The 15,577-nt window shown below is 44.7% G+C and overlaps 1 long non-coding RNA gene across 1 annotated transcript; it reads right to left on the reverse strand.

Moving 5' to 3' along the window:
* Positions 1–517: 517 nt before the first annotated feature.
* On the reverse strand, positions 518–6,463 carry LOC125154975 (uncharacterized). The gene is made up of 3 exons (XR_007148006.1): positions 6,396–6,463; positions 2,508–2,636; positions 518–629 (listed from the first exon to the last, which is right to left on the reverse strand). It is a non-coding gene; the product is annotated as an uncharacterized LOC125154975 (long non-coding RNA).
* Between the last annotated feature and the right edge of the window lie 9,114 nt (positions 6,464–15,577).

Consider the following 15,577-nt stretch of genomic DNA (forward strand, 5'->3'; position numbering starts at 1 on the left):
AGACGCTGAGTTCTAATTCATTTTTTTTACAAGTGTAATATTTACTTTTGAGAGAGAGAGAGAGAGAGAGAGAGAGAGACAGAGTGTGAGCAGGGGAAGGGCACAGAGAGAGGGAGACAGAGAATCAAAAGCAGGCTCCAGGCTCCAAGCTGTCAGCACAGAGCCCAATACAGGGTTTGAGCCCACAAACTGTGAGATCATGACCTGAGCTAAAGTCGGACAATCAACCAACTGAGCCACCCAAGCACCTGAGTTCTAATTTAGATTTTGCCACTGACTTACTGTGTATCCGATAAAAGTCATTTCACTCTTCTGTCTCCTAATTTTTCCAGAAATAAGATGGGAATTACCAGCGTCAATTATTCACCCTTTGGGTAAACTGTGGAAAGAGTAATAAAAAAGAATCGAAGAGCCTCTTTATGAATATAAAGATCGAGCTGCAAGATAATGGGAATTGCTTTTATTTAGAAGGGAAACTTCACTGTTGTGGAAAATTTTACATTTTGGCTCCGTAAGTATACCCATCCTGATGATTTTCTGTGTAGGCTGTCTGGTCTGCTGGATTTAGCAAAGGCACCAACCTTTCTGCTGTTCGTTTTCCTTTTAAGAATCCTTCATTATGTTATTGCCTGGAAGGAAAAGAAGACAGCAGCCTGTTTTCCAGTCAGAGCCTGGTGCTATCTGTGTCGTTCTCAGGTACTCAGAGCACAGGGAACCACTCAGACTTTGTGACCCCCACCCTGCAGTGAGCCCCCAGCAGGCAAAATGTTGCCGTGGCACCAGGGGAAGCAAAGATAGGACTGCTGTCCCTGGGGCTCTGGTCTACCTGTCCCACTTATGGAGATGTTAAACCTGTGATGACCAGATTCTTAATTTTGTGCTGTCAAATATAGTAATTGGGGAAAAGGGAAGAATAATCTTAGTTATGTGGCCCCTGGGTGGCTCAGTAGGTTAAGCGTCTGACTTCAGGTCAGGTCATGATCTCAAGGTTTGTGAGTTCAAGCCCTGTGTTGGGATCTGTGCTGTCAGCTCGGAGCCTGGAGCCTGCTTCAGACTCTGTGTCTCCCTTTGTCTCTGCCCCTCCCCTGCTTGTGAGTGCTCTCTCTCTCTCAAAGATTAAATAAATAAATAAGAACAGTCTTAGATCCCAAAAGGAAATTATGGAAGCTATAGAGACCAAGAAAGAAAGAAAGAAAGAAAGAAAGGGAAAGAGAGGGAGGGAGGGAAGAAGGAAGGGAGAGAGAGAGAGAGAGGAAGGAAGGAAGAAAGAGAAAGAAAGGAAAGGAGGGAGGAAAGAAAGAAAGGAGAAAGAAAGAAAGAAAGAAAGAAAGAAAGAAAAAGGGAAAGGGAAGGGAAAGGGAGGGAGGGAGGAAGGAAAGAAGGGAGAGAGGGAGGGAGGAAGAAAGGAAGAAAGAGAGAAGAAAGAAAGAAAGAAAGAAAGGAGGGAAGGAAGGAAGGAAGGAAGGAGGAATTTAAAAGCCTCCCGTTGCATGGAGTGCAAGCAGAAAACAGCTGTTGAGGGAAGGATAATGGATGGCCGGTCCGGTGAGCAGCGCGGAGGAGGTGGCTCTGTGGTCCTGGGCAGGGGCGAGGATGCTCTTGCCAGCGAGAAGAGAGTCCATGAGGGCAATCAATCAAGTCAGGGATTCCAACCACTGGGTTTGCAGTGAGGATTTGCTTCTCAGTGGGCTGCATTTTCTCACTCATAATTCTCTTCAGTGTAGAAGAGAAAAAAGAGAAACTTTAGGGCCATTTCTATTATGAGCCAGTTGGGGGTCACATGGAATTAAGCACTGCCCATTTTGAAGCCGCCCTCTGATGAAGGACCCTCTGCCTTTTCCTCTTTTGCTAAGCATGTAATTAGGCACTGGGATCCTGGCCTCACTATATATATGCCAGGTATGGGTGGACAGTTGTTTATGGACTTAAAATTGACTTTAAGATGGGAGGTGTATGGTCCTTAGATATTTTCTAAGCCTATATGCTTTAGAGCCCACGTCGTAGCATTTTGTACAGCAACTCTCTGCTTACTATTTTATGCAAATTAAATAGTATATCTACAGGCATATTAGGATTTTTAATAGTTTTAAATCTTTTGTTTGAGTATATATAGATTAGGGTTTTCCGATGTCTTGCTATGTATTCGTACTTATTTACACAAGGTTAAATTTCTTGTAGACTAATAAGCCAGTCCATTTCTTAAACAATAACAAAACGTGTATAAGGGTTTTGAGTGAACAATGTGCTTTCCCTTCTAGATTGAGCATGTTGTTAGTGTTGAGTTGGGCTTTTTTTTTTTCATCCTATACATTTTACTAAAAATAGTTTACGAAGAGCAAAGTCTGCTTTAATTTAATTGTGCTTTAAAAAAAAAAAATCCATCATCTGCCAGGAATTAGTTACAGTAACACTAGGATTTGAAACTCGAGTCAGCAGAAGAGAAATCCCAAGGAAAAGGAAGATCACTGTCAGGATGCAGGAATGCATCCGTTTACTGGTGTCCCCACCTTCATTTCTGCGCTGGGTATTTCACAGTTAATGGCGAAAGGGAAGGATCTGGAGACAATGTGATGCTCTAGGAGGTGGAGGATGGAGGGCTTTGCTGGGCGCCACGGGATGACGGCATCCTCTTGATGCTGATAGAGAGAGAAGGGTCATAGCCATGCCAGGACAGTAGCAGTGGGGACAGCTACCACCCACACTGGCACATGCCATTTGACTCAGTGCCTAAAGAAAACAAAACAGAGCCATAGGAAAACAGAAGAATTCCATTAGCCGGAGCAGACATCCTCTGGGAGAGGTGAGCAGGCTTCCACCTGCCAAAGTTCGTGAGTAATGAACGCGGTCCCAGAAAATTCATGGCTTCCACAGTTTTCTACCACCCTACAAGATTTTTCTATGCCTATCAGCAATTTTAAATGTATGCCTCTCTGTTGCATCCTCCGATGCCATGCTGAATTGGCAACTTGGAAAGCCGAATCACCTCTTTCCTGGAGGGGCTGCTTTCCTCTGAGAGAAGAGCTGCCTTGAACATTTAGTACAGAAAAGGAGAAGAAAGGGGAAAAGGAATAAAGTGAATAAGGGCTGCAGAGATGCAAAGAGAGATAAAAATTAAAACTTTGAAGTTAGTCTAGTGCAGAGCAAAGGAGTACATAACAGCCAATAAGAATCCTACCTGCCTTTTTCAGGAGAGCTTCTTGGCTTATTTCAAAACAAAAATGTGGGAAAGAGAAATCAAGATATATAAAGAAAAAATTCTCCCAAGCACAGAAGCAAGTGACAATGGGCACTAAGAAAAACAGAGAAGTACATGGAAGCCAGGGGACTTGAAGTACAAGAAACACCATGGGGAGGGTAATTTAGATACCCAGGTGCAGAAACGTGACAGTCAAGCAACAAAAGGAATTTAAATCTTAATGAATCTAAATCATTTGACGACGTCATCTTCCAGTTACCTGAACTCCTGGATTATTCAATGTTAACCTGAAAACCCTTAACTGTCCCAGGGAGCACAGATGAGGGAACACAGCTTCCTATTTCCTTAAAGACTGAGGGATTCTTAAAAGAAAAAAAATTAAGAAAAGAAAAGGGGGTGCCTGGGTGGCTCAGTTGGTTAAGCGTCCGACTTCAGCTCAGGTCATGATCTCACGGTTCATGAGTTCCAGCCCCGAGTCGGGCTCTGTACTGACAGTTCAGAGCCTGGGGCCTGTTTCAGATTCTGTGTCTCCCTTTCTCTCTGCACCTCCCCCACTCACACTCTGTCTCTCTATCTGTCTCTCAAAAATGAATAAATGTTAAAAAAAATTTTTTTTAAAGACTGAGGGATTCTTGTTAATGTCAAGTCCTCGCGAACTTTAGTTCTTAGGTCTGGCTACGAGCTCGTTCTCTCTAGTGAAGTGCAGTGTTGAAGAGCATGGGCTCTGCAGTCACACAAACTTGAGGTCAGATACTAGCTCTGTTCCTTACGAGATGTAGAACTAGTTATAGAACTAGTTATAGTTTGGGCAAGCTACCTCAAACCCATCTGTATGATGGGGATAATAACAGTACCTTGGATTGTCAGGCAGAAGAAATGAGATAATCACATAAATCACTTAGCACAAGGTCTGGCACACAATAAACACTCAATAAATCTTAGTTGTTGTCGCTCTGTTGTTATTTTGATTTCTATTCTGCACGAGGAGATACAAAAGATCTATCCATTAGCCCACATATGTTTACCACATCCTTTACTGCTATGATAAACTTGTTTTCTTGGAAGGCTCTGTTGTGTCTGTCTTTCAAATGGAATATATTGAGAGGCCAAGAAGGGAAGGAGAATTTGATTGGTTGAGGACTACAGAGAAATAAGCTTTGTTGATATTTCCAACATGATGAATCCTAGTGGTTTTAAGCCCAAAATTCCACTTGAAAAATTTCTGCCATTGTCCTAATCATAACATGGGAATCTACTCCTTTCTGTTTCATGTCTCCTGGTCCTGAGGTTCTAGTTTTAAAAATAACTCTCCTTGCCAATCATCTCAAGCAGAGCATGAAATTCTCAAATTAATTTTAAAACACTGTTTAGCCTCAGTTGCTTTTTTGAAACAATACAAAGTAAATCAACAAACAGACTCTAAAACACACAGCTTAGGGGCGCCTGGATGGCTCAGCGGGTTGAGCGTCCGACTTCGACTCAGATCATGATCTCGAGGTTTGTGAGTCCAAGCCCCACGTCGGGCTCTGTGCTGGCAGCTCAGAGCCTGGAGCCTGCTTCGGATTCTGTGTCTCCCTCTCTCTCTGCCCCTCTCCCACTCACACTCTGTCTCTTTCTGTCTCTTAAAAATAAATAAACATTAAAAAAAATTGAAACACGCAGCTTAATTTTTGCGGACCACCAACTGGGGGGCAGCTGCAGAGAAGCTCGTTCTCCAGGACCCAGGACTCCCCTCTGATCACTGGAAATGGGGGTTTGCGCATGGGGAATCCACAGGGGCCAAGAAACCCAGATAGTGACTGGGAAGTTTTCTGATAGAGTCAGAGACTTGGGTCAACTCCATGTCAGTACCTGTTTTCCAGCTGAAACAGGGTCTGGCGGCGGGGCGGGGGGGGGGGGGGGGGAGGAGGGGGGTAAGCTGCTGGATGAGTCTTGGAAAATATCTATGTTTGCAGACTCCATAGTATGTTTCTTTTAGAAAATGGTATTTAACAGCCCAGAGACTTCTCACATGACGCGGGGAACATGCACCATCTGAGCCCTTCAGGTACACCCTCCTTCCCCAGGACCGACCCTGCTTAGCAGCGAGGAGTTGACAAAAATCACAGCCCAAGATGGCGTGACAGCAGCTTGACTAATAATGATTATCACAACAGATGGAAAACTGTAGACAAAACTTTCCATAGAATGAGTCTACCACAAAATCTCTTGGTGAGACAGAAGGATGCTTAGCTGCCACAGAATTATTCCTTACCTAACAGAATAAAGTTGCTGAATTTCTACCCCCCCCCTTTTGAGAATTTTCCCAAATTTCCAGGGACTTCCACTTGAGATTCAGACCCCTCAGACCGCTTCCTACGCGGATGTGTGATGCTGTGCAGGGCGGCAGAAGTGTGTGTTCCTCCTGAAATGCACAGGGGCTCATGTGTCCCCAAGCAAAAGGGACCGCACAGGTGTCCTCCTGAGCAGCTCGCCTTTACGACAGGGGGCATGTGCTGGGGCCTCTGCTGCAGAGAGAAAGCGAGTTTTACAACCGCCACCAGAATGGCTTTTGATCATTTGGGTTGTTTTGCTTCCTCTCTGTTTTTTGTTGTTTACTCTCGTTTACTGTGCAAATAGCCTCAGCGGATGCTAGCCGTTAATTCTGGAAAGCAGAGCCAGTGTGTCTTTTTATTCCTTCCCTCTCCTCATGCCCCTAGAAAGGGCACCTGGTCCCCTCACATGTGCTGGAGGACAGAGGGCCTCGGAGGCCCGTGAGGGTGAAAGGCCTGGGCGCCCTGGCTGCGAGACAGCAAGGCGGCCAGGAGCCAAGGCCACAAAGAAGCAAGGAAAGGCTCATCTCTCGGATCCAAAGAGCCTTCCAGGGCTGGGCAGAGATGCCAGTCGGTGCCTGAGTCTTCAAACACTGCTCTGCTCTCCCTCTCCCCTACCAAGGGGAGCCCCCCTCAAGCAACTTTGCTTAATTACCCTGCTCTTCTGAGCCGCTAGAAACCCCCCCTCGGCCCAACAGTCCACAGACTGACCCGGGCTGCCAGCAGATTCCTGTCGTGTCTAGTATTCAGAGGAGTAACCAGACTACTGAGCGCTCAGTGGTCCCAGGTGAAGACAGAGGGGCTGAGCCCGAAGGACCCTGAGCTGGATCGGCGTTCCAGTTCCTGCCTCGGCGCCTCGCCTGCGTGCCCTTGGACTCGTCACTCACCCTTGCTCATGGTTTTCCAGACTGTAAAATGTGAGTGAGGAATTCGCAAGTCTGTTGTGAGAAGGCACGAGATAACAAAAGTGAAAGCACTTTGTAAACTCTAAGGGGCTGTGCAAACACAAGGCCTTTGTCTACGCCTAGAATGCGTGGCCGAGTTTCCTTGGCAGGAACCAATAGGATTGAGGAGCGAGCGAGGAATGGAGGCGCCCCTCAGGCTCGGGCCGTCCCCTCTGTGACCTGTGTCTGCATCCCTGGCCCAGCAGCCGTGAGACTGTCAAAGCCAACCCTGTGAAAACAGGGCGCTGTGTATTTCCCATTGTCTAGGCGGCCACGGTATGGTCAAGATTGTGTGTCGTTTGGAATCAGAGACACTGGTTCAGGACCTTCCTCTGCCCCTGGCTGCACCTCATGGGGCAAGTTATCCAGCCTCACCAAGCCTCCCCTCCCCTAACCGGAAATGGGGTGTAAGTGACTCCTCCTTCACGGGGCTCTGGGGATGTTAAATGGCAGAATGCATGTTAAGGTTCGCCCCAGTACCTGACACACAGTCAAGGTCAATATGTACTCCTCAGCCTTTGTACTATGGGGTCCAGAGCACATTTCCCAGCTGTTCTGTTTGTGAACGTGGTAGGCGTGGGTAGCATTCAGCCATTCATTTGAGCCACTTTTTCAAGCCACCCAAGGTTTGGCGTGAATTCTACCTCCAAGATAAACCTTTCCACAGGGCGCTTGGGTGGCTCAGTGGGTTAAGCGTTTGACTGCAGCTCAGGTCACAATCTTGTGGTTCGTGGGTTCCAGCCCCATGTGGGCTCTGTGCTAATAGCTCAGAGCCTGGAGCCTGCTTCGGATCCCGTGTCTCCCTCTCTCTCTTCCCCTCCCCCACTTGCACTCTGTCTCTGTCTGTCAAAACAAAAACAAAAACAAAAACAAAAACTTTTCCTGACATGGTCCCCGCTCCCCAAGTTGTACTAATCCAAGGGTCAGGGTCAGGGCCAGCTCTGTGGACATAGGACCTGTGCAGTCAAAAGGGCCTCATCCTCACAGAGGCCCTCACCTGGTTTGATGCTCTGGGGCTGCTGTATTTGAACAAGGGACCCTGCATTTTCATTTTGTCCCATGCCTGTCAATTATGTAGCTGGTTCCGGCTCTAATGCTCTGCCTCAATTCTGCCTTGTAAGTTTTATAATTTGCTGTTAACATGCCTTTTGGAATACACAGCCAATCCTCATTATTCACGGATTCCATATTGCGCTTTTTGTTGGTGACTTTACTGTTTACAATGGCCACAAGCAGAGCGCTGAAGTGGTGTGCACCGTTCCCAAGTGCAAGAAGGTGGCGATGTGCCTTACGGAGAAAGCACGCGTTAGACAAGCTTGGTGTGGGATGAGTTATAGTGTCGTTGGCAGTGAGTTCAATGTTAACGAATCGATAATATATATTAAGTAAGGTGTCTTTAGAGAGAAACACACATAAAACAAGGTTATATATTGATTGATGGATGAAAATGCTGTGACCAGAGACTCACAGGAACCTCACACTGCAAGTTCCCGGGAGAAACGACTCAGCATTCACTGAGTTCAGTGTCTGTGCCCTAGTGATGGAGCATAACCACCACTCATAACAAAACTGCCTGTAACGCCTTTAAGGGCAATGTCTTGTTGTTATTTTTTTTTAAAGTTTATTCGTTTTGAGAGAGACAGAGAGCATGAGCGGGCCAAGAGAGAGGGAGAGAGAAAATCCCAAGCAGGATCCACACTATTAGCACAGAACCCAATGAGGGCTGAACTCACGAAACCGTGAGAGCAGGACCTGAGCCAAAACCAAGAGTTGTATGTTTAACCTGACTGAGCCACCCAGGTGCCCCAATGTCCCCGTTTTCTATGTGTTTTCTCATTTTCCTCAGTATATGTTTTCCCCTCCACCCAGTACCTAGGAAAGTGCCACAAACATGCTGTTATGCCAAAAAAATTAACGGCATGAAGTTATGATTCTGACTTTCAAGAAACGTTAACACCTGACTGTTGATTCTAAGATTTTCTTGCTTGTTCCCTGGAGAATCCAAGTCCCCCTGTGATATTGTGGTTATATGAAAAATTGTTCCACACAGTAAAAGTTGTAGATTATGCTCAATTTTTTCTCAGGTGAAATGAGAAATGAGACAGTAAAGCAACAAATGGTTATAGACCTGTATACCTAAATTCTTCATGATCCTCAGACGAAGTATTGAAGATCTAGATGCGACTTATTTATTTATTTATTTATTCATTTATTTTGAAAGAGTGACAGAGCACATGAGCAGGGGAGGGGCAGAGAGAGAGAGAGAGAGAGAGAGAGAGAATCCCAAGCAGGCTCCACGCTGTCAGCCCAGAGCCCAATGTGGGGCTTGAACTCACAAACCATGAGATCATGACCTGATCTGAAACCAAGAGTTTGACACTTAACCAACTGAGCCACCCAGGCGCCCTGCAATGTGACATTTGTTAAGAAGAAAGATGTCACAGAGTTCTAAAGGGATGTGTAGCAAACTGAGGGGTCTGTATTTTAGGGAAAACTATTTTAGATACAGGAGAGATTTCTATGTGAAGTCCCTAACAAGTGACCCATATATAAGAGGTAGAATACAGAGCTGGCAAACAGAGCTTGGGACAGGAAGGATTTCTAGAACCAGTGACTTACTCATTACCTGTTTAAAACAGGTGGGGGTACTGGATCCCAGGCTGGGAGTGCCCTAGAGTCTGCAAAATGCAGGAGTGGATGAAATAATCTGCCCAATTATCAATTGGATGATGGTAACGTCCATTCTATCATAGATGAACTTGTCTCCAAATCTGAAGAACATGCATTTTCTATTGGCTGAATCCAAAACCTTCTACTGAGATCCATCATGATCCTCCTGGGGAGGAAAAGAATTTAACTTAGTTGCTTTATGCCTGGCATTTGAGGAATAACGTGTACTTGAAGGGGTCAAAAGGAGTGAGCACCAGGCCCCAGAATGCAATCACCTCTCCCACCCCTTCCCATCATCCACCTCCATGCTTTCAGCTCTTGGCCCCTGGCTGCCTGCTCCCACTCTCTCACTCTCCCCTCTGCTTTTCCTTCCATGGGGGCATGTCCCTAGCTACATGGGGTGCTTCAAAGTGGTTTCCTTCAAAATTAATTAGTACAGACCACTAAGTAAACCAGTAAACCCGGGGCAGTCCTGTCCACAAGAAAGGTAAGGTTCAGATTTAATGGGCAACCCGTTAATGAGATAAGGGTGAAAGCATAGCGGGTAATGAAGAAACTTTTGAGGTGTCCTGACAACTGGTGAGTAGACAGTGTTAGACCTTGTGTCTTTCAAGAAGAAAAATTATAAGCTCTTCACCACCCTGGATGATCTGTCTCTTTGGCTTTGGCTTGTAAACGGCAATAAGGTTACATGGATTTAAAGGCAGGTGAGAAAGAGGAGGGTCCAGCTGAAGAGCAGAACGGTCCAAAAGGCCCAGAAGGAAGCCATGGAAACACAAACAGCACCTTGGGTTGGAGTGCAGAAAGTGAGGTTGGATGTGAGAGAAGTGGAGGGAATGGAGCCTGAGGTTTTCAACTGAATCACCTGATTAAAGCCCATGATTTCAAGGAGAAGGAGTATGTGCTCCAGAAAATACTTGGTGGCATCCAAGTTTCTTCCAGCAGGGCAATGATGTACTTAGAACTGCAACTAGAAAATGTGTGAAGGGGCTCCTGGGTGGCTCAGTCCACTAGGCGTCCGACTCTTGCTTTCGGCTCAGGTCACGATCAAGTGGTTTCATGAGTTCAAACCCCAAGTCAGGCTCTGTGCTGGCGGTGGGGAGCCTGCCTAGGCTTCTCTGTCTCCTCACTCTCTGATCCTCCCCTCTTGCACTGTCTCTGTCTCTCTCAAAATAAATAAACTTAAAAAAATAATAAAAAGAAAATGCATGAAAGAGTGGTGCATAGATGGTTGGAGAAAGACAGGAACAGGGAGGAGGTTTTGGTGACCACAGACATCAGGGAAGGAAGGACCTGGAGTGTAGTTCCAGTGTGAATGGCATGGAGAAGACAGGCTGTGGCCCTGGAAAGTGATTTGGGGGAGCGTGGGGTGCACAGGGAGAACAGGGATTCAGAGATGGGGATCTTGAGCCCCAGTGACTGGGAAGCAGAGGTGTTTGGTGAGTGAGGTGGATAGAAAGTTTTGGCACTTGATGTTTAAGATGCTGGAAGCAATTGAAAATTGGCAGAACCTAGTATGACTTCACCCGAATTACATTTCAGATATTAATGCACCAACTGTTCCAACTTTGTTTCTTTGTTACCCACCAATACTTCTCCCAAGAAAGTGTGTCCAGACTTGATTTCTCAGACATGGGGCAGTTTAGGCAGAGTTAAGCCTGGCCAAGTTACACTAGGATGTTTCCCCCAAAAGACTCTGAGCAGAGGCCGTAACATCTTTAGACTTCAAGTTACCTACGGAATTAGTAAAATCTGTATCTTATCCTTCTTGCCTCTCTCCTCCTCCCCCAATCTCATCCCTCCAATTACACACACACACACACACATGCACACACAGTATTGAGTTTCTAGTAGCCAACTGTTAGCATCTGTGAAAGATAGATGCAGAGATGACTAAGACATGGTGCTATCTCAATGTTTTTTAATGTTTATTTATTTTTGAGAGAGAGAGCATGAGCGGGATAGGGGCAGAGAGAGAGGGAGACAGAGGATCTCAGTCAGGCTCTGCTTTGACAGCAGTGAGCCCAATGTGGGGCTCGAACTCACGAACAGTGGAGATCACGATCTAAGCTGACCGAGCCACCCAAGTGTCTGACACTCTGCTATCTTCAAAAGAGGTTACACTCTGGTGATGACACTAGTAGTTGGCTACATTTGTGCTTGTTGAACACCCACTGTACATTGAACACTGATTTAGGAGGTACTAAGAGGCAACATTGCCTAGTGGTTAGACATGAATTTTACTAGTGGTTAATGTATAGACCCTGGAGCCAGAGTAGCTGGACTCAAAGTCTTGTTCTATTGCTTATTCACTGTGAGAACTTCAATCAAATTACAAAGGGTTCTCTGGTGCCTCTGTTTTCCCACCTATATAATGGGAGTAATAATAACTTCACAGGGTTTTAAATAGATTAAAGAAGTCAACAAATATGATCAACCACATGTGTTAGGAAGTGACACATGTTCCTAGCACACGATAAGCACTCATAACTATTAACTATTATTTTTATACAGTGCCTTCATAAATACGATTTCATTTCATCCTTGTGTTAGTTCTGCAAAGTTAGTATTATTTTCTCCATTTATGAATGAGGACCTCAAGACTCAGGAAGAATGGCTGACTTTCCCCAGGTTATTAAATGAAGGATCCATGACAAGAACGCAGGGGAGCCCAGTGCTCATTCAACAATATTACAATATACGTTGCTACAGGTAGACTGGATTAAAGAACAATATTATAAATCTCAATCTGATCTAAAATCTCAAAACCGGAGACAATTTTAAAGGCTGATAATTAAATAATCAATAATGATTAGTGCTGCTAACATAATTCCCTAATTTAATCTTACTCCACAAATAACCTTTCACCATTATTTGATTGTGATAATGAATTAAATTGAGCAGGTATTTTCCTCTTTGATTTCGTGAACTATCCCTGGAGACATGGTTTATTGAAAAATTAGCTTCTAATTTCCTATGGCTGAAACCAGTTTGTTAACATTACTAAATAAACTGATGGATTTTTCGATGTCAAGGGATAGTCAAGCATCTGAAGACTCTGTACGAACGTTAACAGAGAATATATATACACAGACACACCCGAGGTCAGTTAGGAGGCTGCACAGGTGCTCTGTGTTGCACGAAATGAATCACATCATAAGGGTTGGCCCCTTCCCGCCCACCCAGCTGATGTGAAGAAGTCTAGGCCAAGCTGACTTTCCCTTGAGCTGTCCATAGTGCTTTCACATCCCTCCCTTAAGATCCTTTTTAACCTGGCCAACCTCTAAGGACTAAGCTTGGATCAAGCTTTTGCTTAAGCCAGGTCAGGTAAGATGTCTGCCTGGAGACAAATAATCCACATAATCCAAAAAGAGAACATCACATAAACCAAAGGGAGAAAGAACATCAACCCTAGCCAGAAAACGAAAGCCAGAAGTCAGTATAAAAACACTTGGGCGAACTACCCACAGAGAGATTACAGATGAAAGATGGGGGATAAATCTGATATCAAAAAGATTCAGAAGTGTTCAGAGACAGATCGCTGGGCATGTTAAGGGGAAATCATTCCTTCCGTGCAGGAGAATTCCAGGCCCATTCTTACTGGATGCCAGACTGGATCTGGACAGGAGAGTAGCTACTTATATGTGGGTTCTCGCTACACCGAACTGTAAGCCTCTTGAGAACATGGTGTGGACCCTTGTCATGTTTCTACCTACCATGGAGTCTGTCACATGACAGATGCTTAGCAAACACTTGTTGAGTGAATGAAAGAATCAAAACTAGTTGAGGATGCCATTACAAGTACTTACTACCACCTCAACCACTAATAACACCTATCAATTTTAGGACATTTACTATATGCCCAAAATTGTGCTAAGCACTTGCCATGTGGATGGATGGATAGATAGATAGATAGATGATAGATAGATAGATAGATAGATAGATAATTTTTTAAGTCTCACAAAAATAAGGCAGATTCTATTCTTAGCCCATTTTATAAATGAAGAAATTAAAGCTTAAAGAAGTTATCTTTTACAAAACTGCATTACCTAACGAGCGGCAGAAACAATGTACTAACCCAGTCTGTCTGACCCCTCAGTCCATGAGCGTGAAAACCCAATTATACAGTTTTGGAAGCCCAGCCCTGTTGGAACCTGAATTGTATAGAACTCCCTCCCCTCCCCTTCCACCCCCACCACTCAAACTGATCTCAGTGCCCCTCTTCTGCATGTTCTGGGCATCTCTCTACCAGCACACTAAATACATTGTCAAATAAGTCTGTCTACATGAACATCTTGACCACAGGGACTCTTGTTCATTTATGTTCCCCTCCCGTAAATAGCACAATTCCTGGAATAGAGTAAATGTTAAATAAATGTTGGTGGGGTTGATTAATTATTGACTTTTGAATAACGATGGTCATTTAGAAGACTATGTTCACTAGAGACCACTCTGATTTTGATCCATGGATTCCCTCATGTCAGGACTGACGGGTATGACAGATAAGACAAACAAGGCTGTTTCAGCACTGCTCAGCTCCCTTTGGGGCTGGATTTATTGCCTTCTTGGGTGAAATACTGGCTTTGCTGAGCCATCAAGAGCGGTGATTTTCCATGTGAGGCTGTTGATTGTCCTACAAGCTTACTTTTTTAAATTTTTATTTAGTTTTGAGAGAGAGAGAGAGAGAGTGAGCAGGGGAGAGGCAGAGAGAGAAAGAGAGAGAATCCCAAGCAGGCTCCACACTGTCTGTACAGAGCCCAAAGCAGGGCTCGAACACATGAACCATGAAATCTTGACCTGAGCCAAAATCAAGAGTCACACACTTAACTGACTAGCCACCCAGGTGCCCCACGAGCTTACTTTTTTAACTCAAAAGTGCCATGAGAACAAGAGATCGATTGTCAAGTGTTAATAGGACCTTTGGACCTCTAAGGAGGTGATGCAGGGGAGGCCAAGAAAAACAAGGAGAATCCTGTTACCAAATTTAAAATTAAACTAAAGGAAGAAATTTTCAACTACAAAATTTAAAACTTTTAGTAAAAAAAAAAAAATATATATATATATATATATATATATATATATATATATCAACACTAATATGAGCATTCTAGAGTAGTGGTTAACAGCACGGGCTTTGCAGTTAAACAAATTTGATTCAAATTCTGATTCCTCTCTTGTTACCTGTGTTATACAGAGCAAGTTATTGGTTCTAAGCCTCAGTGTTCTTGTCTATAAAATGGGGCCGGTAATGTCTTAGATGGTAAGCATTAGATAATGCATGTGAAACATTTCGAACAGCACCCATTAGCAAAGGCTCAACAAGACAGTTATCAAGCAGTTAATCTTTATTCAGTTACTTAATAAATATGTATTCAACACCTACTGCATTCCAGGCACTATCAACAAAAAATAGGGCCTGTGCCCCATAGAGCTTCATGGTGAATTGCTTCCCCTCCCCCCACCATGCCCTTTGAGTGCCTTCCTGCTTTGAACTTGGCCATGTGACTTGCTCCAACCAATGGGATGTTAGCCAGCATGATCCAAGCAGAGGCTTGAAAATTGCTTGTCCTTTGTCCTGTCTGGCTGCTCTTAGAACCTCTGTCACCACCACATGTGACAAAGCCTAAGACAGCCGTTGGATGGTGAGAGACACAAAGGCCCAGTTGCTACTGTCTCCCTTGCCAACAGCCACCAACTTCTTAAGTGTAGGTGAAGCCATCCTAGGATCATTGCCTCCAGCTGACCTAGCAGCTAACCCCAAGAACATTAGAGAGCCCAGGAGAAATCAGCTGGTCAGGCCTAGACCAGAAAAACCATATAATTGTGGCTAAGTAAATGGTGTTTGTTTCTAACAAGTTTGGGGAAGGATTCTTACACAGCCAAAGCTAACTGATACAAGCTTATGGCTTTGTAAGCCATATGGTCTTCACTGAAACCAGTCAGCTCTGCTGTTGTAGCCCAAAAGGAGCCATAGACACCACAGAAATGAATAGTCATGTCTGGTTTGGCCTGAGGGCTGTTGCTTGCTGACTTCCGCTCTAGCATAAGAAACAGGCACTATTCAAATAATCACAAAATATGTACACACAAACTATAATAGCTACTCTGCAGCCAAGGTTCATCATGCTGTTAGAAAGAATAATTGAATAACCTATCCCAGGCTGGTAATTCAGAGACAGCATCTTGGTTAGAATCCCTCAGAAGCAAACCCTGAGACAAGGATTTGAGTGTATGCAGTGTATTTGGGAGGTGACCTCAGGCAGCATGAGAAGGGAGTGGGGACCAAGCAGGTGGCCCACATAGACCAAGTTAGTGAGTAGGTTACCCCATGGGCCAGTAAGGCTTCATCTACTGGAGTCTTTCATAGATGCTCTAGGTGACTGGGTGGTGAGGAAGCTGGGTTGGCTATTCTCCTCCAGTTCCCATCTGCCATTGTTGGCAGGTGGTTCCTGGAG

This window comes from Prionailurus viverrinus, chromosome F1, assembly GCF_022837055.1.
Source record: "Prionailurus viverrinus isolate Anna chromosome F1, UM_Priviv_1.0, whole genome shotgun sequence".
Lineage (NCBI taxonomy): Eukaryota > Metazoa > Chordata > Mammalia > Carnivora > Felidae > Prionailurus > Prionailurus viverrinus.